The sequence below is a fragment of the Cavia porcellus genome, unplaced genomic scaffold (genome assembly GCF_034190915.1).
Source record: "Cavia porcellus strain 051 isolate PalLab524CR breed Dunkin Hartley unplaced genomic scaffold, mCavPor4.1 scaffold_1, whole genome shotgun sequence".
In the NCBI taxonomy this organism is placed as follows: domain Eukaryota; kingdom Metazoa; phylum Chordata; class Mammalia; order Rodentia; family Caviidae; genus Cavia; species Cavia porcellus.
In genome coordinates this window covers 214,686,987-214,710,361 of record NW_026947484.1, presented here as the reverse complement: position 1 = coordinate 214,710,361, position 23,375 = coordinate 214,686,987, and the positions used below count along the sequence as shown (strand labels likewise).

Here is a 23,375-nt window from a genome sequence, read left to right as displayed (position 1 = left end):
GGGGTTGTAGAGGTGTACCTCAGTAGGAAAATACTTGTGCAGCACATATATAAGGCTCTTGGTTCAATCTCCAGTGTGGTAAAAATTATTGGGGCTTGGAGTTTAGCTCAGTGGCACAAGTGCCTGCCTGGCAAGAGTGAGGTAAAAAAACAACCTGGGCACAGTGGTATATGTCTCTAATCACAGCTATTCAGGAGGCCGAAGTAGCAGGATTACAAATTTTGAGGCTAGCCTGGTAATTTATCAAGATTCGATCTCAAAATAACTTTATTATTATTATTTTTACAAAAAAGAATGAGGGGAAAAAAGGGGATGATGATATAACTCAGTGTCTCCTGGATTCATTCCCTAGAAAACAGAAAATAAAAACAGTGAAAAAAAGACTTGAAAATATGAGCAAAGAATCCAAGACTATTAAAACAGGTTGAAAATGTGATCGAACCAAACAAAATTTCTAGAGATAAAATTGTTATCATTGAAATTAAAAATCTAATAGATGTCTCATGCATTAGAAGAGAAGTAGCCCAGGAGAGATACTTGAAGAATCCAGTCCAGACTTATCACTGATCACACCTGTCTTACGGAGAAGGGCAGATTCAAAATTCCCAGCGATCTCCACGCCAAGCCTTCTCCTGCCCTTCTCTCCTGCCACCTCCCCAACTTGCTGACAGCAGTTTCTGACCTCTCCGTCCTGTGCTGGGGGAAAGAGGATTAGAGGGAAAGGGAAATCATCCCACAGCTTCCTGCTGTCATCTGGCACCGGTGCCTTCTGGGAATGGAGAATGTCCAAGCTGATTTTCTCTTCCAAGATTTGATATCAGAGGTTGTCTTTCCTTTCCCTCTACCCTGGCTATTACTTCCCACACAGATACCACTTTGCTAGCTGCCAGATTTTGAGGGCTTGCTGCTCATCCTTGGCTCCTGTGGATCTCTTACCTACAAGATTCCTTTCAGATGATCCCAGGCAAGTACTGGGGGCGCATTCCACTTTGTTCCCTGGAACACTGTCTCCTTTGGGCACCCTATGTGGCTGCCTGCTCAGGAGAAGCTTCAGTTGCACCCCTAGTCCTCAGGCAAGGTGACACTCAGGTCTCAGTTCTACCTGAAACTCCAGGCAGTAAATTTGGAGAAATCCCCTTAAGGCAACTTTCATCAGCTTGGGAGCGGGAAAGGAGCCCCTCCTCCCTGACCTCAAGTGATGGTGGGCAGAGAAAGCACTTTCCAAACATCCACAGTCAGTGCTTTTTACCTCACCCTCTCTGCACTCTCATGGTCAATTTTGGCTCCAGAAATCCAGAAGTTGCCTGGCATGGTGGTGCACACCTGTAATCCCAACACTTGGTAAGCTGAGACAGGAGGATTACTGCAAGGTGAAGGCCAGCCTGGGCTACATAGTGAGTTCAAGACTGGTCTGAACTGCATGGCAAGACTTTGTTTTGAAAGATTGGAGGGAAGAGACAGAGAAAGCGAGAGAAACAAGATTTGTTGCTCTTAGCAGAGCAGCGTGACCAGAAGTATGGAATTCATTTTAGCTTTTGAGGCCTGGTCAAAGCAGACAGGCCATTTGGGTATCTTGTTTCATTGGATTTTATTCCAAATAATTGAAATCGTCATTTTTTAAAGGAGATAAAGTACAAATAAGATATTACAATTTTTTTTTCTATGTCAAAAAGTCAAAGCCTACAGTGCTAACCACAAAATTGAGAAGACACTGACAACGCATAGTGCTAAGGGCTGACATTCAGAATACGTGAGGAATTCCTACAAACCAATTTAAAATGGCCCAAATCTCCATCCTGAAAGAAGATATCCCAGTGATCAGTAAAAACGTGATCAAGCTCATTAGTTACCTGAGGAAAGCAGATTAAAAGCAGAGGGCTAAAATGAAAAACAGAAACCATGGAGTGTTGGTGAGATGATGGAGCAGCTGGAATGTCCTGTGTCAGCGAGGCAGAAATGTAAACGGACAATATCATGTTGAAAAACTCCACTAGAGATAGCTATTAACTCTGAGATTTTGGATTGGGGTATAGCTCAGTGGTAGAGCACTTGCTGGGAATGTGCAAAACCTAGGACTCTATACCAGCACTGCAAAAACAACCACAAAACAGTCAATGACAAAACCAAACCAAACCAAACCACTTGAACTTTTGACCCAGCAGTTTCATTCCCAGGTATTTACTCAATGCATATGGTGGCACAATAAGCAATATATTCATGAAAGTGCAAAGTTATATCATGCTTTGTAGCTCCAAACTGAAAATAATCCAAACATCTAGAGATGACACAATGGATACATAAATAGTGGTATATTCCAAACAGGAAGACGCTTGAACGTGCCACTGCTACACACAGCAGTGTAGATGAATCTCACATGAATAAAACAAGTTGAACACAAACATATTCATAATACATGGTTACATTTACATAAACTTTGTGTCGTTTCGGCTTTTTTTTTTTTTTTTTTAAGCCAGTCAAATTTAGCAGTGGGGGGTGGTATACCAACTTTAGTGACACTAATGTTAATAAGTTCTCGTTTCGGCTTTTTGAGACAGGGTCTTGCTATGTATTTCAGGCTGGACTTGAACTCACAATGTAGCCAATGCTGGCCTGGGACTTAGGGTAATCCTCCTGCCTCAACCTCCTGAGTGCTGAGACATATACATGAAACTTTGAAGATAGGCAGATCTATGGTATTAAAAGTTGAGAGATTAGCTGGGTGCACATCTGTAATCCCAGTATTCTGGGAGGTTGAGGTAGGAAGATTGCAAGTTCTTGCCCGGCCAGTGCAATTTAGTAGCTTTGTAAGACTCTATGTCAAAATAAAAAAATGAAACAAAAAGGGCTGGGAATATAGCTTAGTGAGAAGTTCCTGGGTTTCAACCCAGGTTCTGCTAGAAAAAAAAGTTAAGAATATGATTTCTAGCCAGGTATGATGACACCCACCTTTAATCCCAGAACTCTGAGAGACTGAGGCAGAGGGATTATAAATTTAAACCCAATCTGGGCAATCTAGTGACTTAGTGAGAACTTGTTTTAAAAAATAAAAATAAGCAGTGAGGATGCAGCTCCATGCAAAGTCCCTAGGCTCAATCCCCAGCAACCCCCTCCCACGCATGATTTACTTTGGAGAAGGGGGAAGGAGTGACACCGAATAAGTCACTTGATCTCTCTGAGTCTCCGTTTCTTCATTCGTGAAATGGAAATGATGTTACGATACTTCCTTAGAGAATTATAACGAAGGTGAAATAAGAGAATATGTGTAAATGCTTTTCGGGAACTGTAACAAACATCAGTTGTAATAACAAATGACTACATGACAACAAATTTCAAGGCCAATTTTTCTCCATAAATTGCTCTCTTTCAAGAAACTGTTTAACCTCCAACTGAGAGCCAGGAAATGGAGGCCTCCTATACTATTTAATGCACATGAGTCACCAACAGATGTGTCGTATCACCCCACAGATATGTGAGTCTGCAAGATAAATTTAGATTTTCATGGCACTGAAAGAAACATTGGCATCTTAATATGACTGGCTTATCTCAATGGACAAGTATAGGAAGGCTCTTTCTTACTTTAATCTGGATGTCTCAGTTACACTTATTTTGGTTGCAAACAGAAACCAACTCAAGCTAATTTAAGGGAAAAAAAAGTGTTTCACAGAACTCAAAAGCAGTGAAGTAGCTGGGTTTCTGGAATCAGAATCTGCTCAGCCTCAAAGGGCCCGGACTTCGGTCTCTATTCTGGTCCATCCATTTCTCTCCCTGTGTCTGCTGTACTCTTTCCTCAGGACTGATCCATGCTGTCTTCTTCCTTGGGCACAGCATGGGGCACACTGGCTTGAACTCTTTCCGAGTTGACAAATTTTTCCTCCCACAAGACCAGTCCATCCTGCTGGGCATTTAATCAAATTTCCCAAGAGAAAACTAGGTTGGTCTGACTTGGGAAGAGTGAGCATGCTGGCCTCATTAAATGCTAGCAGTACAGTGTGCATTAATATGTTGCAGTGTGTATGTTGAGATATATCCCAATAGGCAAGGGGGTCTATTTCTTGGAGAAAGTGGGTTATGAGCTGCGAAGATTTTTTTTTTTTTTTTGTCTTTTTGAGACAGGGTCTCACTATACAGTTCAGGATGGCCTTGAGCTCACTTTGTAGCCCAGGCTGGTCTCGAACTCACAATGATTCTCCTGCCTCAGCCTCCCGAGTGCTGGGATTATAGGCATGAGCCACCACGCCCTGCTGCGAAGATTTTTTTTTTTAACTAGGAGTTTCACTGTATTGCCCAGGATGCACCTGAGCAATCCTCCTGCCCCAGGCTCCTGGGTAGCTGGAACTACAGGCATGAACCACCTCACCTGGCTTCTTTCTACAGATTTTAAACTATAGTAGTTGCAGCAGTCATTTGCTTTCTGTATCTTTGTATTTTTTTCAGTACTTGGAATTGAACCTAGAGCCTCTCACGTGCTAGGCAAATACTCTGCCATTAAGCCACATTCCCCAGTCCTTTTTCTAAATTTTATTTGGAAACGAGGTCTTGCTAAATTGCCCATCTGCCTCAGCCTCCAAAATAGCTGGGATTACGATTGTGCATCACCATGCCTGGCTCTTCTATGTCTTCTCTTTCGTTTGTCGGTTTTTGTTTCTTGAGAAAGAGTCTCACTACATAGCCCAGTCTGGTCTCAAGCTCACAGCAATCCTCCTGCCTCAGCTTTCGAGAATACTGGGATTATAGGTATGTGCCACCAGGCCCAGCTTCTGTCTTTCCTTTTAGAGTTACTCCCAGATCCCTGCTCAGGATGGATGTCAAACCACATACCCTTGATATTCGGGTGACAGCTGATTATCTATCCCATTATAGGCCAGTCACATATTTTCTGCCAGAAACTTGAAGGCTGGGTCAGTTACCCTTGAGCCTGAGGCTGATGCTGCAGGAGCCCTGGAAATGCACACCAGCCACAGGAAACTTGGCTTCATTAACACACCAAGGCACAGGAAGCTGGAGAGAGGGATGGAGAAGTGAAAGATCACGCTGTCCTTTAGAAAGAGCCCTGGTCCCTGGTTTTCCAGTTCCCAGTTCCAGCCCTACTCAGTCTTCATGGCCAACACGCAGCTGGGTTGCATGAACTCTTCCTGTTTGGTTATTAGAGATCTAGCTAAAATGAAAAGTAGTTTTGTGTCCCTTGTAAAGAAATAATGTGAATGAATTTGAAAACATCAGTGCCCCGTGAGAGCCCTTTCTATTCCACACAGACCTGAAGTCAGGTGCTTGGAATTCTAGTCACAGTTGTGCAAAACCAATTGCTCTTCTGGGATGTCCTATAAGTAATAAACAAGACTCAACGGTGCCTAGCAGGTTAGCATAAAAGCAGTACCAGAAATATGACACATAGTCCTAGCTTCTGGGACTAAAATTTAGTTAAGAAGAAAATACGTAGCATGCGTAAAACAATTAGACACTAGCACAAAACAGCATATAATTAAGTATTAAATTGCAAGGCGCAAAAAAAAAAAATTGCAAGGTGCAGAAAGGGGGCTCCTGCAGTTTGGGGAAACAGAACAGGTCGAGGCATCAGTGGGCAGATGTGGGGGAGGAGGGAGACTGGAAACCAGTGCAGACCAGAGAAAGCACTCTGCTCACTGCCTTGTAGCACACTGGCTTCCAAACAGTTATCTTATTTCTGATTACTATTCTAGCTCAGGTTGAGCTGTAACGTTGTGAAATAACAAAAGCTTGCTGCTTTCATTGAATTTGTTCTTCTCTACAATCTTACAGCATTTTCAGTGCAGTCTCTTAGCACAGGGGGCAGTTTGATGTTAGCAGATTAGGGCTCCCTGTGGCAAATCAGCTCCTGATAAAGTATTTTGAAATGAACATTAACAATCACATCTAATTCTTCATGTTGGTTATTCTATGTAGTCCTGAATAATGGTGATGAATAGAAAACAAATCTTAACACAGTTACCCAAATATGAATAAGCACGTGTATTCATGCAGCAACTGAAATCCATAAAAGTGCTTAACTTTATAATATAATCAATCACCTTATACTAAGCAAATAAGAGCAATGCTATAAAATTACAGTAAAAGAAAATTGCTACAATAGTGCTACATAATCTTCTAAAATACACACAAAAAATATAGCCAGGAGAAAGAAACAAAAATATACATACATTCTTTTATGACTTGTTATTATGAAATTATTGTTGTAATTCTAGAATCGACATATATAATTATGAATAATGACATTTATTTGGTGTTACCTTGCTGTAGACCGACTCTATGAATTTAGTGTTAATAAAAAAAAAATCACCAAAATGCTTGTCCGTTGTGGATAAATGACTACTCTGATAGTTTGAAAATTATTTTATTGTTGGTAAATAATTGTATTATAAAATCATACAATAAAATTATACTTTAAAAGATGGCTGCCAAGTGTGGTGGCACATGTTTATAATCCCAGTACTGGGGAGGCTGAGGTAGGAGGTTTGCTGTGAGTTTGAAGCCAGCCTGGGCGACATAGTGAATTCAAAGGCAGCCTGAACCACAGTGGGACCCTGTCTCAAAAAAATAAAATAAAATAAGGCTGATCCCTCCTACTCTATAGCTATTTCCTGCCTCAAATTTAGTCTTAAAGTATAGTGATGAATACAAGGGGAGTCAAGTAGAGAGTTTTCATAATGAATTTTATCCATTTTGCATGCCTTTTAAAATGGCACTTGGAAAAAGAATAATTTTCTTTTAATCTTTAGTGTCTTACTTGATCCTTTTACTTCAAAGATAACCAATTAGCTTTTAATTGTTTTTCAGAAAATTAGAATGTTATGCCTTCTGTATCTCTTCAATTTCTTTTTAGAGTTAACACATATCAAAGACTTTTTTATTCATGAGTGACAGAACCAGAAATACATAAAGCTTGTTCAGAATACAGCTGTTTAACTTTCTTTTTCTTTTTGAGACAAGGTCTTGCTGTGTAACCCATCTTGCCTCAGCTTCCCGAGTTCTGGCATTACAGTGTGCAGCATCATGCCTGGCCTTTGTTTAATTTTTAAAAGTAGTTCTAGAGGCTAAAAGAATAGCTAAGTGGTCGAGTGCACCCCTCAAATGTGCCAGGTCCGGGTTCAATCTTCAGTACTTAAGAAAAGAAAAAATGGGGCTGGGGATTTAGCTCAGTGGCATAAGCGCCTCCCTTGCAAGCGCGTGGTCATGAGTTTGATCCCCAGTACCGATTTTAAAAAAAGGAAACAAGGAAATGAGTAATTTTAATATAATGAACCCAAGATGGAAATACACAGAAACTGCTTTTAAAAATGCAACTTCAAAGCAAAGCAAGATAAAAAATAATGTAAAACACCACCTTGGACTTTAAAACATAATGTTTTACAACGACTTGGCAACAAAATATTTAAAAAAAGAATCAAACTTGGAAAGTTTACCAGTCTGGAAGCTGCCCTATTCTTAAACCAAAAAACGACCAAAATAAAACAAAAAAAGGTGCGGTACCTAGAGGACAGAAACCAGCATTTACTGTGTTTCTCTTTTATGTTGGGCATCTTCATGATGGTCTCAATCCACTTATCCCACAAAGTGAGATCAGCCTCTCTTATATGTAGCAGAAAATAAGCTCATAGCAGCTAAATAACTTGCTCAAGGAGTTGTAGCTTATGTTGTTGGAATCTACTTATTACTGCAAATTCCTGCTTCTTTTCCGACCCTCCAATGCCAATTTTATTTGGAACTCTATCAGCTGATGATTAAGTTAAACTTCAATATCCTACAAAATGAACTTTTTTTGTAAAAAGAGGCAGTAAATATGTCTTCTCTCTCTCTCTCTCTCTCTCTCTTTGTCTTTTTGAGACAGGATCTTGCTATGCAGTTCAGGCTGGCCTTGAGCTCACTTTGTAGCCTAGGCTGGTCTCGAACTCACAATGATGCTTCTGCCTCAGTCTCCTGAGTGCTGGGATTACAGGTGTGAGCCACCACGCCTGGCCATGTCTTTTCTATTTCTATAGTATTATTTAACATCATTAACTGCCCCCTTCTCCATTTTTGCTGCTGGGGATGAAACACCTTCATACATGCTGGCAAATGCTCTACTATGAAGTTACATCCTTAGTCTTGCCTGTCTCTATGAAAGCTGGGAGGTGAATCAGGCTAGGTCGTCCATTCCAGCAATTAGGAGACTGAGGCAGGAGGATAGGAAGTAAAGAGACCAGTCTGGGCTACATAGAAGTCCTTGTATCAAAACAACAACAACAACAACAACAACAACAAAAATGGAGTGGAATGATTTTAGGTTAAAAGCACACAAAGATACATAAAAAGCACAACATAAAACTTTTTGGATCCAGTTAGGAAATACACACATAAACACATACACAGTCACTTATGAAACAGATCTGAGACAAGTTAAAAAGAATTGGATAGCAAATAACACTGTTGACTTATAAACTAGTTTTATTGAGAATGGTAATGGCATTATAACTGTGTAGGAGATGCTCCTTATTTTTAGAGATGCATGTTGAAATATCTAGGGACTAAGTGTTATGATGTCAACTTATATTTAAGTGCTTCACGAATGATACAAACGTATATAGATAATTGGAGAACAGTGAAATAAAAAAGGCACTATTAATCGCAGGTCCGAGGTAGAACATGTATGGATTTTCACAGTAATTTTCTTTCAACTTTGCTCAATGTATACACACATAAATGTTCATAATAAAAAGTTTGAAGGGAAGGGAGTATAGCTCTGTGGTAAAGTGCAGTATATACATAATTTAGGCTTTTTGTTTTGTTTTGTGGTCTTTCTTTATAGTGCTGGGGACTGAATCCCCAGGACTTATGGTGCATTATCACTGAGTTACATCCCCAATTCCTGATTTTTTTTTCTTTTTTTTGAGACATGGTCTCACTATGTAGCCCAAGCTGGCTTTGAACTCTCAGTGATCCTCCTACCTCAGCCTTCTGAGTGCTAGGATTACAGGTGTGCCACATGGAGTATTTTGAAGATTCTGGAAAGTTTTGACTTGGTTGAATAATTAATTGCAAGTGAACAAATGAGGAAAGTGTTTCTTTCTCTGAAAAGGTATTCCTTGAAAACTCTTCTTCTGGAAAATCCCTCATGCATCCCTCCATCTCTCCATCCATTCATTTAATAGATCTGTGTTAGGGTTTACTCTATGCAGGATTCTGAATGACAGAGAAATGGCCATGACCAATACGTTTAAATTACCCGAGTCCCTCATCTATCACATTGACTAGTTTAGTTGTCCTGTTTTAATTTTTGCAACTAATGATAATTTTATTAATGAAAAAATAAGAAGAAACCATTGAAAAGGCTCGATTAGGATGCTTTTGGTTACAAGTAATAGAAAATTCAACCAAAAGAGGCACAAAAGAAAATTATTGTTTGACTTAATGTGAAGCTCAGTAGAGAGGTTTCAGGGTTGTTTAATTTAGCCATTTGACGATATCATCAAGGTCCTTTCCTAATTTCTATTCCCTCATGCATAGTAATTTGGTCTTTTTTCTCAAGCTATCTTTATGGTCACAGAATGGCTGCCGTAACTCCACACATCACATTCTTACAGGATAATACAGTTAGCTAAAGTTTGCAAAGCACCTTTGAGAGACCTGACATGGCTTTACGCATTAATTCCTTTGGCTCTCATCTTGTTTTGTTTTGTTTTTGTTGCTGTTGCTGTGGTTTTTTTTGAGACAGAGTCTCTCTGTGCAGTTCAGGATGGCCTTGAGCTCACTTTATAGCCCAGATTGGTCTCAGTCTCACAACAGTCGTCCTGCTTCAGCCTCCCGAGTGCTGGAATTACAGGCATGTGCCACTGTGCCCAGCACTGGTTCTCCTCTTATGAGTAGGTTTTATTACCTCCATTTTACACCTGAGGAAACTGAGTTACAGAGAAGTTAAACAACTTTCCCATAGTGACATGATTCACATTCCACTGCTAGAATCTAGCTCCAGACAGGGAGTGAGAAATATTTTCACATTTTGTAAGAACAAGGAAAACTTGTCAGAACCCTGTTATCTCCTACAACTGCCATTACATGTACATTCCTGAGGCAATCATCCCAAGGAGGTAGGGGATGGAATGACAGGGACAACCTAGACTAATCAAGATTAATCTCTGGGCCTGGGAGGAAGCCCAGCTTGCCCCAAACCATGTGTGTGCCCTTTCACACCTCAATCTGGCCAAGCCTCAAGTTAGCTATAGCAAACTACAGACTCAAGGTAGGAAGGCTGCCAAGGGGCAGCCATGGACTCTGTCATGACACAAATGCCAGGGGACACTGAATGGGAGACATCCAGGAGGGCTGTGGACACACCACAAAGATAGGTCTGGGGCTCTACATGGGAGCGTCAGGTGCATTGCAACAGCAGCTGGACTTGTGAGAATATGGTATATTTTCAAGGAAGATGACAGAAATTGGAGGGCTAAAATCTGAACCTTAAAATAATTGGTGGCAGGGGCAAATGGTGCAGCTCAGTGCAGAGGGCGTGTCTAAAATGTGAAGGCCGTAGGTTTGATCACTGGCAAATCTTTCAGCAAAAGAAAAACAAATTGGTCATGCTTGGTGGCACACACCTGTAATTGCAGCACTCAGGAGGCTAAAACAGGATGATTGTGAGTTCCAGGCCAGCTTGCAGTATATTTTTGGAGTTCAAGGTCAGCCTGGATTTTACAGTATGGACTTGTCTTAAAAACAACAACAAAAAAAAATTAAAAAAGAAAAAAGAAAGAAAGACAGACAGAAAGAAAAAGAAACTAATGAGACGGTGGGTGAAGCAATATAACAAAAATATTGAGACTTGTTTATACAATATGATAGGTGTATAAGGTTCATTATATTACCATCTCTAATTTTATGTGCTTGAAGTTTTACTAATAAAATAGTTCGAGCCAGGTGTAATAGGCTGTACCTATAGTTCTAGCTACATGGGAGGCTAAAGTGATAGGACTGCTGAGATCCTGAGTTCTAAGACCAGGAGTTTGAGATTCCATTAGAAATTTAAAAAAAGACCCAAAAGTATGAAAAACTAAAATAAAAAACTAACCATGAAGCCTTGAAAACTCTGAAAGAACTCTCTGTTTTTTGGTCCCCAGTCCCTAGACAGTGATATAACTTAATCCTTGTGTAAGATTTGGGTCCATCCTCTTTGACTGTTTGTTTGAGACAGGGACTAACCATGTAGCCGGGGCTGGCCTTAAACTTGTGGCAATCCTCCTGCCTCAGCCTTCCAACCTATAGGTGTGGGGCCCCAAGCCCAGATCATCCTCTTTGAAACAAATTCTATGAGTATATAAGAAGCCTTACTGTGGCTTCCCATTGGCTCATTTTCCACCCATTTCTGCTAACATCTTGTCTATTCTGGAAGCCTCTGGTGTCTTCTCCAGTCACCATTTTTACTTGGCCTCAGAGCCTGAATTGTTCAGCCTTAATCTCCAATCTTCCTGTGGCCAGGTCCTGATGAGATACCTCTCTCCAGTTATCTAACTGGTAGGCCTCTGCTATTTGCCAGAGATAGTAGGCCTTTGTCTAAAAGACATTAAATGAGGGCTTTATTGTGAAACCATTTAGGCTTGTGTCTAAATATTACTGCAAAGCCTCATGCGCTCATAGCTGGGGCTTTTCAGAGCTGGGATTAAGGTGTGTGATGCTGAATTAGTCCACTAACTGGAATTAGCATAGTTCTGGGTATAGATAATGGAAGCCTACCCTGAGTGTGGGTAACACCAATCATAGGTTTATAGCCTGGATGGAATATGAAGGGAGAGAGGGAGGGCAGGCTTGCTGCTGCTGGTGCTTCACTGTCTCCTGCCTGCTTTGCCATGGACAGTTTCTCCTCTGTGATATCCCTCTGCCATGCCACCCTGCCTTGAAACCATCCAACTATGGACTGAATCCTCTATAAACTGTGAACTGAAATAAATCTTTCCTCCTTTAAATGTCAAATATTTTGTCCCACCAACAAGATAAGTAACTAAGAAAGAAACCTTTTAAACTAATAGCACTCAAGTCCTGCATTCTCATTTTATCATGAATTTTTCATTTGTACATTTTCTCACAACCATTTTCCTGAATGCCTATGCCTAGAATAATCCATCTGTGACTCAGTATCTATGTTCACCTCCTTGGTATCTGTTCCATCCTCACAGTCTGCTTAGAATCTTAAGATTAGCACTCAAGGCCAGCTTTAACAACAGGAGAAAAAAGAGCTTTTAGACACATAACTAAGAAAAGAGTAGTTGCAGATGTGACAGGAAAATAAAGGGAAAAGCAACATGTTTCTGAAACATGAACAAACCACCATCTTGCATGAGCAAAAAGTAATGCTAAGAAGCAAAGGGTGAAGAGCTGGTAAAAAAAAAAATGTGGTTTATTGTAAAAGGAAAACATAACAGAGGGAATGCATAATGTAAATGAACTTTCACATAAATGTTAGATGGCTTACATAAATAAATGGCTGTTATTATTATTCTACTGCCAAGCATATTTAAACACTTTGTACTTTGCAGCATTAATAGTTGGGCTCCATGTGAAAAATGTTCTGATACCACACACAGTGTTGTAATCAGAATCTTAATCATTGCATGTGCTTGATGACACTCACTTTAAAACACAACAGAGGATCTGGCTGTGGGGCAGCCAGTTTTGGCCGGGGATTATATGCAGGATGGAAAAAGTTTGATCAACTTCCTGTTTTAGCAGGAAGTGGGGCTGGCAGACCCCACTTTGGGTGGTAGCATTGAGGAAAGGGAAAATATTCAGCAAACGCAATTTAGCAAGCACTTACTGGACATCTACTATGTACCATGCCCAATGAAAGAAATATCTTTGCTGAATGATGCCACTAATGCTTGTTTGTATTGTTTTGGCATTGGGCCCCTTTGACAAGATATGTCTTAAATACATAAAATAAAGGCAAAACTATTACTATATATTGAAAGTTACCAAAGCATTATAAATTTATGATGCAGCAATACATAAGCTTATTAATGCATTAAATAACTAGATCTAATGCCTGGCGTGGTGGTGCACTCCTGTAATCCAAGCACTTGAGAGGCTAAGGCAGGAGTACTGCTGTGAGTTCAAAGCCAACCTGGGCTACAAAGTGAGTTCAAGGCCAGCCTGAACTGCATAGTGAAACCCTATCTCTAAAAACAAAAAACAAAACAAACAAACAAACAACAACAATAAAAAAAAAACAGAAAAAAACCAAGATCTAGTGGCAGATCTAATCTCATTTCAAAATAGTGATGAATATAAATGGTATTTCTAAAGATCTGTAACAACACTAACGTGGTATGAAAATTATCAGTAATTTTTGCTGGTGGTAATGTCACAGGTACTGTGTATGCTCCTTTGGTGTATAGTATGCATTCATGGTTGAAAGAAAAGCTAACTTTTAGGGAGAGGTTAGTAAAAATAAATGTGTATTTTTTTTTCCTATCCATGTTCTTAAACCCTTAAGTTCATTCACAGATCTCCTTGGACTTCTTGGGCCACAGAGTGTGTGCATATGTGTGTTTTTTGTGTGCACTCATGTGCTCCTAATATGTCCTTCAGAGAAGATAGGAAATCAGGACAGTAAGATGACCTAATAATTAAGATCTGGCATTGGCATTGGACAAGTGTTCCAGAACAGGAAGAGCAAAGCATTTATAGAACTGGGGGAGGGGCAGGAAATAAAGAGGAAAAACCAGAAAAGACTTAAAATGAAGTAAAGAGGAAGAAGACTGAGGCGGCAGGGTTGCAGGTTTGAGATCAGCCTGGGTGACATAGCAGGTTCCACTGGCTACATAACAAGACTATCTCAAGGTGTGAGAGGAGAGGGGAGACCATGTGAGAGGGGAGGCAGAGGAGGGGAGGAGAGAGAAAGCACCAGAAAGGAGACATTTTACCTGTGGAGGTAATTCTTTCTCTCTGGTCCTTCTCTTGAGCTCATGAAACTCAGAAAGCTTGGGCCTTTCCAACCTCACTTCATGTAGATTTAGACAAGTTCTGAATCTGGTTCCAGGATCTTTTGCACTCTTATACTGTATATTATTGAGGATCTCAAAGTTTTTGTTTATATACATTATAGTTATAAGCATTTATTAAGAAATTTAGTTCATGCAAATAATAATACACCCATCATGTGCCTACATAAATACTTTTCTGGTGAGAATAATTTTAAAAAATGAGAGAGAGAGAGCATAGTTTTGAATTTGTGAGCAAATCCTCACAAAACAAAGGGTTCCCAGACCATACTGTGTGGATTTTTGACTTAGGAGTTTATTCTTTTTTTTGGTCTTTTTCGTTTTTATCGGTACCGGGGATCGAACTCACAACTACCTGCTTGCAAGGCAGGTACTTATGCCACTGAGCTAAATCCCCAGCCCCTTAGGAGTTTATTCTTAATATTATTCCTTTTTGCTGTTCCAAGTCAAATGCTCTGTCAGGAGAAAGCCTATTTCTATAAAGATAAACTGTTTAAAATTTCAAATGTATGTCTACTAGGTATCTCTTTTCCTCATGTACATCCAGCTGCCTTCCTGTCTTTCTCCATCTTGCTCTGTGACATCTGTAGGTAAATTCAAGGGGCTCCCTGGTCCTCTGCTTCCAGCTGGGTTTGGCCAATGGTGACTGCAGGGAGAAGAATGAGGCTGGGGTAGTTACTTTCCAGTTGACAAAGGCTTGCTCTGTCCTTCACCCAAAGGTCGAGGTCCTTTTCCCGCAGACCCTCTGCAATCTGTTTCTTTCCCAGGAAACCCCTTCTGCTAGTTTTCTTTTCTTTTGGTGGTGCTGGGGATTGAACACAAAGTCTTTACTCTAAGCTACATCTCTAGCCCTTTTTAAACTTTTGAGACAGTATCTCACTAAATTGTTAAGTTGTCCAGGTTGCATGCAAATTTTCAATCCTCTTGCCTCTGTCCTGGGGGTGGAGGTCTGTTCTGTCATGCGTGCCTTGTTTACAGGTTTCTGTCATCCCTTCCTCTCCTTATTCCTGCAGACACAGCAATGATAACGCGCTCCCTGCAATTAGCCCTAAACTAGAGTTTAGGATTTATCTTTACTCTGACTATAGCTTTGGAAATAATTCTTTTAAACTCTTGTCAAAATTCCAAACGAGTATATCATCCATTTCCTGCTGGACTCTGATCTATTTAGTCAGAGGAATACCTTAAGTAAAAAATTCAGTCTAAGTATTATCCATAGCATTGGACCCCCTTGATTTTAATGGAAGCTAGAAAGCTGTAAAACTGGTATCTCAGAGAGTGTGGCCCTTAATGGTTCTGGAAAGAGAGGGATGGGTGCACTGAAGACCAACTGTTATCTGTAGGACTTTTTGATTTTGTGTCTGCTTGGTTTTACTTTCATTTGTACAAAGATAAAACACAAACATAGCTGAAAGTGTTTATAAATGCTAATGTGGCCATAATCTGGGGTAGCAGCATACCAATCAGGCAATGGATCATGATTAGTTCAAACCAGTGGTTTATTGTTTCATTTTTTGCTGTCCTGAGGATCAAACCCAGTACTTTATGAATGGCAGGCAAACTCTGCACTACTGAGCTCTCTTTCCAACCCAAGTCAGTATTTCAAGTATATTCCCCAGACCAAAGCACCCTAGTACTAAGACATACCCTCAGCCTTGACATCTTACTTTAAAAGGTATATCTATAGTGTAGTTAACATGAAAAAAATCAGAAAGTTTTTCTACATTAAGGTTCGTGTTATTTCAATTTTGCAAATTATGTATCCTGACTGCTTTGCATTACTATGAGAATCTAAATCTCTAGAGGAAGATTGTTATGATTCCCACTTTATTATAGAACAAAGCGAAGCTTGGAGAGTTTAGTAATTCACTCACACAGCTAGTTAGTTGTAGATCCCATTATGGTGATACTTAATGTTTATGACGCACACTTGTTTTCCTTTGAAAGTTGTAAATGTCATTGGACCTGCTTTAATGGTTTACTGTTTTAATAGTATACAACACACAACAAAGTGAATCTGTTTTTGGTGTCTCTTGTATTCTTAGCAACTAGAATAGTACATGTTACTTATTTTGGCAGTGGGATTGAAAGAATGAATGATATACCATCATCAGTCTATCCACATGATTGAATTTTATATAATTTTGGGGTCAACCAAAGATGAGTGAGAAGAAAATCAAGCAGGTCAATAAAACTGCTCTGACGCTTTTTTTGTGGTTGCTTGAATTCTCAAGACAAGAGTCTGCAGATATCTCCACTTAGTTCTTAATTCTGCATAGTCACTATTTTGGAATCTGAGGTCCCAGATTCCTTTCCACTTATATAAAGTCTGTCAGGCAAGGAAGTGTGATTTGAGGAAATATGTTCTATAAATCATTCAAATAGTATTTCCCAAGAACTGTATGATCTTGTACTACTAATAAAGAAAAAAATGGAGAGGTGATATCTCAATGGTTCCATGTGCCTTTTTTTTATCACACCTTGCCTCTGAACATGCAGACATAGGGAAAAGAGCTGGGCAAAATGGTACACACCTATAATCTCAGCCCTTTGAAGGCGGAGCTCAAGGATAGTGAGTTTCAGGCCAGTAAGAGCTACAGGGTGAGCCCCCATCTCAAAATAAATAAATGTGGAAAAGGAATTTTAGTTTATAGCTGTCTCCATTACTCCATGCCAGAGATTATAAAGCACGGGGGTGCATAAAAATCACTGGGGAACTATTTAAAAATTTCCTTTTGCCCCTGGATTTGATCCCTAGCAGCACAATTACAAACAAACAAATAAAAATAAAAGTTTGTTTTTCTGAGCTTGCAGACATGAAAGAACCTGGGAATCTAAACTCCAGGTGTTTCTGATGTTTGTTGTTTATTCACCATGCTGTGAGAAACAACACCCTTAAGAAATCTTGAGCATGTTTTAAAAAATCTGAATTGCAATTGTTTTAATTTCTACCGTTCTAAACATGTATACTGGAAATGTCTTATTCCTAAATTTGCCTTCCCAAAGCTGACTCCCTTGGGTCTAAGCTTAAATCACTTGCCCAAACCAATTTACACCAAAGTATGAATGAGGTTTAAAAGCTCTTTCAAAGCACTTGCTCTAAAAAAAATATATGTTTATATATAAATATATAAAAAATATATAAATATATATAAAATATATAAATGTATATATAAAATATGTAGAAATCTGTATACATCCTAAGGTAAATTACAGTTTTAATTGAGGGGAACTAATTGTGCAATACCTTTTGGTCTAATGCAACTGATAGAGGGATCCCGCCTGCTTTTTTCATCTACCTAACTGAATTACTATAATTTATTCTGGAAGCGTCCTGTGTCATTGTGAATCCTTCCTGTGATCCAAGGGGAGGATCTTGTATCTCATCATCATTCCCTGATCACACATCTCTTGAAACAGGAGTAATTTACTTTTGTCTCTGGCTCCGCATGCAATGCCTGGCAAATAGGCGCTCATTTATTGTAGAATGAATGATTGAATGGCAGAGCCTAGTCTGAGTCTTTGTAAAATCAATGCGGACTTGAGAAACAAAACATGGAAATTCCAAGGGCTGCACACTAGACAGTAAAGAAACAATCAAAATACCATCTAACAGCATAGAATCTTCCTGAAGGAATCGTATGTCTCACTTGCTCAAATCACTTTCCGTCCTTTTCTGACAGCCCAACTTCCCGCCCACTATTCCCTGCAGTAGACCTGTCCGGCAGGTATCCCAGTTCAGCGGCTTTGATTGGCCGGCGATGATTTCATTGTTCGGGAACATCCGGGCCTTTCCTCTCCTCGCAACACCCCCCCAGGGTCTTGCCCGCCCAGTATCTCACTCCCGCCTGGCCCCACCCGTTTCTGAAGCAAAACTACCGCCTCTTCCCAGTCCCACTTCTTGTCCTCGTCCTCACTATCCCGTTCCCATCTCTGGTCCAGAAAGGCACTTATTTCCTCCAATGAGGGCTTAGGGTGACTCTTGTGGGCCAATTACTGGCCAACTCTCTGCGATTCTGGGTGGGACTAGGTTCCGACACCTATAACCCGACAACCCCTGGGCTTTTTTATGGCGCTTGTTTTACGCAAGGCTTAAAGGTCAAAAGTAAGAGAACATGGTCCTCATAGAACGGGAAGAACTCGCACAGACTCCTCTGGGTTTGGCTGTTTTCGAAGACTAGCCAATCGCTTTTCGGATACTTCCCCGCCTTTTGCGCGTTTAAAAAAGGCCGGTGTGACGGACTTGGAAATAGGTTCCGTGACGGGCACGTCGAGCACGCCAATGACCGAGGTTTCAGGACACGTTTGAACCAATAAAACAAAGGAGTCCCTGAGGCTCCAGCCCGGCGAGGCGGAGCGCAGATGGGAGTAATTTGAGTGACAGATGATTCCACTTACGACTGGCACGGTGGGTTGGCCCCTGACGTCCAGGAGGTTAGTTGCCGAGCGGAGGTGGGGCTGAATGAAGTCAATGGTAATAAAGGGTTGGGCCTCACTTAGTGGGCGGATATTGATGGATAGCTGACCTTGCCAATTAAAGGTGATAACTGATGCCCAATGAAAAATTAGGAGCTCAGAGGCGGGGCCGTAAGGGCGGGGAAAATTGAGTGGACGTCACCAGGGGGAGATAAATTGGGAGGGATAACAGAGATTGACAGGCCTTGCAGCAAATCAAAGGCCACAGGAGGATGCCCCGCGGCCCAATGGGTGGGCTGTGGAGGCGGGGATCTCCGGAGGGCGGGGAAAGACGGGGTGCGGAGAGGGGGTTGCAGAAGGAGGCGAGCCGCTGCTGCTCAATGGCGGAAAAGCCGCCGGTGCTCTGACTGCCTCGTCCCCCTACAGTTGCGGGGGAGTTTCCTGCCGGCGCGGCTGGAGTCTCTGTTTCTCAGTGTTCGGTGGGTGGAAGATGCTCCAGAGAGACGAGGCTGCGGCGGAGGCGGAGGCGGTGGCCGAATCGGCAGCGACTCTAGGGTGGAGAGAAGGCGGCGGCGGCGGCGTGAGGGGCCGGGCGGTGTAAACAGCCCCGGTGGCGGCGGAGGCGGTAGTGGCCGAGAGCCGAGGGTTGAGCGGCGGCTGAAGCAGGGTCACGCCTCCGGCGGAAGCCTGGGCTGAGAGCAGCGGGCGCGACGGGACGCCTCAGACCTCGCCTCCCTCATTGGCCCAGGTGAGGTTGCTCGGTGCCCGCCGGAGGGGGAACGGCTGCCTCTCCGCCGGGTCCTCGCATCGGGTCGGGGCCTCGGGCTTCGGCGGGGGCCTAGGCAGCGGGACTCGGGGCCTGGTTCCCAGGTAGGCCTCTTCCCGCCGCCGCCTCCGCGCGCGGCCCGGGCCGGGAGAGGCGCGGGGAGGGAGTGGAGTTCGCTTCAACGCCTGCATCAACTGCTTCCCCGTCCCTGCTCCAGGGTGCAGGCACCTCGCGGGAGCGCCGGCGCTGCCCTGGGCCGGGGCTCTGGGCTGGGGCTCTTCCCTTCCTGGTGCAAGCGTGACTTGAGAACACCACCTTTCTCCCTCGTTTCCTAGTCAGCTTCTACCCTACTCTGCGTTCCGCTTCACTTCCTTGTTAAATCTTGCTCTTCTGTCTGTGGGTCTCCCTGTCTCCTTCCTCACTGGTAGTTTTAAATCCTTCGTCTTTCTCTTCTTAAACTCCTGGCCTTTCTCGCCTGTCTTTCCAGCATCGTTCTTTTTAAAGGATGTCATTCTTCTTAACAGTGAAGTTCTTAATTGAAGCTTGTCGTCGGTACCCCAAATATGCCCGAAGCTCATTAATGGTAGACCGATCAACTTTATATGGTAGATCACTTTCTTGTGTTGTAAGTCTAACATTCTTTTAAGAAAAGATTTGTTAAACCTAGAGTGAAAGTAACATTGAAATTATTTTTAAAACAAAGGGCTGAGTATTAGAAGTAGTTTCAATTTTTTAAAAAAGTTGCATGACCTCTAATGTCAGTTTTAGCAGTTCTGGGACTTCTGCCCAGTTTATTTGACAAAAATGTTTTTTAAACATTTGATAGCAACTTTAATTCATCAGTATGCAAGCCGTTCTAAAAACTTGAAAACTAAAAAAAAAAAAAAAAAAAAAACCATAAACTACTAGGAAGCTATTAAAGTCACAGTTAAAGAACTTTTAAAATAGGCTGCACATGTTTAATGTATCAAAATAAAGTTGGCAGCAATCTTAAAAAAGGATTATTTAGGAATTTGAGTAGTCTTAGTGTTATGTAGCTATTTTGGGAAAAACAATTTTTCTTCTAAACCTTTACATGTACTCTGATGTGAGAATTACTGAGGTTTATTGTGGGATTAACACAGGAACTCTATATTTGAGCTACTGCATGGATGGAGAAGTGGTAAATTGTTCGGTGTAAGTCACAGTATGTTCTCCGAGATGGGAGAAACATGTCGATGCCGAATGCTAGTAGATATTATTTCATTTACTTTCTCTTGTGTAATAGCGAAGTTCCTATTGTTGGCCTACTTTTAAATAGAGCATTTCTAAATAGTGAGGCTAGTTTTTCTAATTATGTCAGTAGACTTTTCTGAGGTACAGCATAGGCTTTTAGAAAATACATAGTTGAAGTAACAAAATGGTAATTGTTAAGAGAATGTTTCTGTAAGTCTCCCAAATGGACAGTGTGTTGTTATAATAGAACTTTAAAAATGTATTTAGGACAGGTTTTTTTTTTCAGGGATTTTTTTTTAACTTTGTCTTTTAATGACTTCTTTGTCTTTTTTTTTAATGGTTGTATTCACCTCTTCATTCGTTTTTGTTCTTCTAAAGTCTTCAACAGTTTCTGTAGTGGACCTTTATATTGTTGTGTTAGCAAGGAGTAGTCGTATGTTTTTATTTGAGCTTTCACATCTTTTAGTTAATATTTCCCCAGTTTCTTGTAGATTATTATGTGGATTTGTTGATAGGATTATTCTCAAAAGTGACTAGGAAACTTTCACTATGTATTCTTACCATTCTTTCCCTGGGTGTCTGATTTCTCTGAAGACTCTAGGAATAGGTGAGAAAGCTTTTCAGTTTGTCTGGTGGTTATGTCAGCAAATACTGTTTTATGTTAGTAAGCCACGGATTATAATTACTAAATCCTTTAGGATTACGTCATCCGAAGGAATGGTGTAGTGTCTTAATAGCTGTGCTTCGAAGAATAGCTGGTTCACAGGGTCAGAAAAAGTGGTTCTTGTTGGAGGTTACAGTATTTTCGTATAATGTACACTTTTTAGGGGGTCTTGAGTGAAGCTGTGATGCTAACTTTCTCTTGGCAGAATTAGCCATATTATCACTAAGTGATTATAGAGGTTCATTAAAAGTTAGTTGACCCAACAATGGATTGCAACCATACCCTTGTACCATGTTGGCCTACATTTATTGTATGTAATAGGGAGAGGGAATGTTACTTTGTTTTTCACATTCATTTGTGTTGGTTACATGTATACTCTGTATTTTATGAATGTTTATAAATAGTAACTAAAGTATTTTGGGACGTTACTTAGTATCAATAGTAAAATATAAAAGGATGGTCACTCATAAGATATTAATAAAATAAATGGAATTGACTTTTTTTTTTTGAGACAGAGTCTTACTGTGTAGTCTTAGGCTGGCCTTGAACTCACTATGTAATCCAGGCTGACCTCAAACTCTCCTGGATCCTCCTGACTGAGCCTTGAGTGCTGGAATTTACAGATGTGCACTGCAAGGCCTGGCCAAAAATGACTTCTTAAAATACAACACCTGATTTTTACGTTTTGCTGTGAAATATGCTCTTCAAAATTAATTGATTATAAGGGAAATTAATTGAAAAACAATCAGTGTAGCTGGGAGTGGTGGCTCACCCCTGTTATCCCAGCCAGCCAAGGCTACAAAGTGAGCTCAAGGCCAGCCTGAACTGCACTGCAAGACCCTGTCTCAAAAAGACAAAAAAAAAAAAAAAAAAAAAAAAAAGAAAAACAATCAGCGGTATCACAGTAATGTTTTCTTTTGTGTCTAAATTCTAATATGGAAATTTGTTCAAACAGTGGGTTAAAGTGTTAAAAAAAAAATATTAGTGGGACCCTAGCATGGTTGCACACAGCTGTAATTGCAGCTCGTGGAAAGCTGAGGCAGGAGGATTGCTCTCAGTTCCAGGCCAGCCTGGGCTACATAGTTGAGAGACTGAAAAAAACAAAAACAAACCAAAAAATATTAATGGAAAGAATTTGGGAGAACATAATGTTTCTGGATTTTCAAGTGATTCTTCACATGGTACTTGATTTTTTTTTTTTTTTTTTTTTTTTTTTTACTTTAGTGAACTAATTTCAGAGCTGAAACAAAACTGAATACTGCTATTTATTTTGGCAGCTTTAAAATTGTAGGGTAGGATATATCTAATACATCAGCAGAATTGTGAAAAGGATTGATTAGTGAAGAGATGTGAGACGAATTTCCTAGAAACTGGGTAGACCCCCGGTGGGTAACCTAGACTACTTCACATCTCACCTTCTTGTACTCACAAGTGAAGGTGGTAAACAGAGTAGATTTGGTGGGTGCTTAGTTGTAGTACTGTGTGCTGGACAGTCGTAAAACGTGGACAATGGCAGAGCTCAGGAGCTTCTCACAGCTGATCTAACAATTACAGAAAAAGTTCCCTGAGCTTCATAATCTGTTGTGCCTTTTTTTTTTTTCCCTGCTAATGTTGGGGATTGAATCCAGGACCTTCTCACTGACTTACTGCCCCAGCCTATTTTCTTTTTTTAAAATTTTGATACAAGCTGGAGTTGAATTTTTGCTAAATTGCTCAGGCTGGGATTGAAATTTTGATTTTTCTACTTCAGCCTCTCAGATGCTGGGATTACAGGCTTGTGCCACCACCTGGCTAACTTTTGGGCTTTTTTGGACCAAATGTGTTAATGTTGTTTTGGAATCTTCGTGCAAGTAATACATTTCTCATATGATGTTTAAAAATCTCTTTGATTTGAAAGATGAATTATTTTCAGCATTGTCTTTTTTTTTCCCCATGAAGAATACTACCCTGTAAGTCAACTTCAGTTATTTTACAAGGTAATTGAATCAGTGTTAGGATAAAAAGGCCCTTTATTAAATTTTTATATGTTAGTGAAATTCCCCAAAAGTGATTTATTTATAATGCATCCTTATGAGTTTGATATTTAATTTTTAGTGGCATTGTGTCCTAAGAAACATCATATGATGGCATATACTTTAAGTTTTCAAATTTTGGAGTGTTTTCTCTTCAATTTAATTTTAATAACAGACACCAACCCAATGCTTTTGAATTGTGATGTTATACAGGAAATTTTTGGTACATTTGTTCCTTTATTGTAGTTACTGTGTGACTAAATCTACAATATCTTACTATTCTTTTGGCATAGCATATTCCT

General features: G+C 40.6%; 1 protein-coding gene across 3 annotated transcripts in view; it reads left to right on the top strand.

Moving 5' to 3' along the window:
• Window positions 1-18,776: 18,776 nt before the first annotated feature.
• Ppm1b (protein phosphatase, Mg2+/Mn2+ dependent 1B) overlaps window positions 18,777-23,375 on the top strand; it is a 94,025-nt gene continuing 89,426 nt past the window's right edge. The window contains exon 1 of one of the 3 annotated variants that reach the window (XM_063229186.1): window positions 18,777-19,164. The gene's annotated coding sequence lies outside the window, so the exon portion shown is untranslated. The remainder of the gene's footprint in view (window positions 19,165-23,375) is intronic. The other 2 variants (XM_003473056.5, XM_005005060.4) reach the window with 2 other exon arrangements.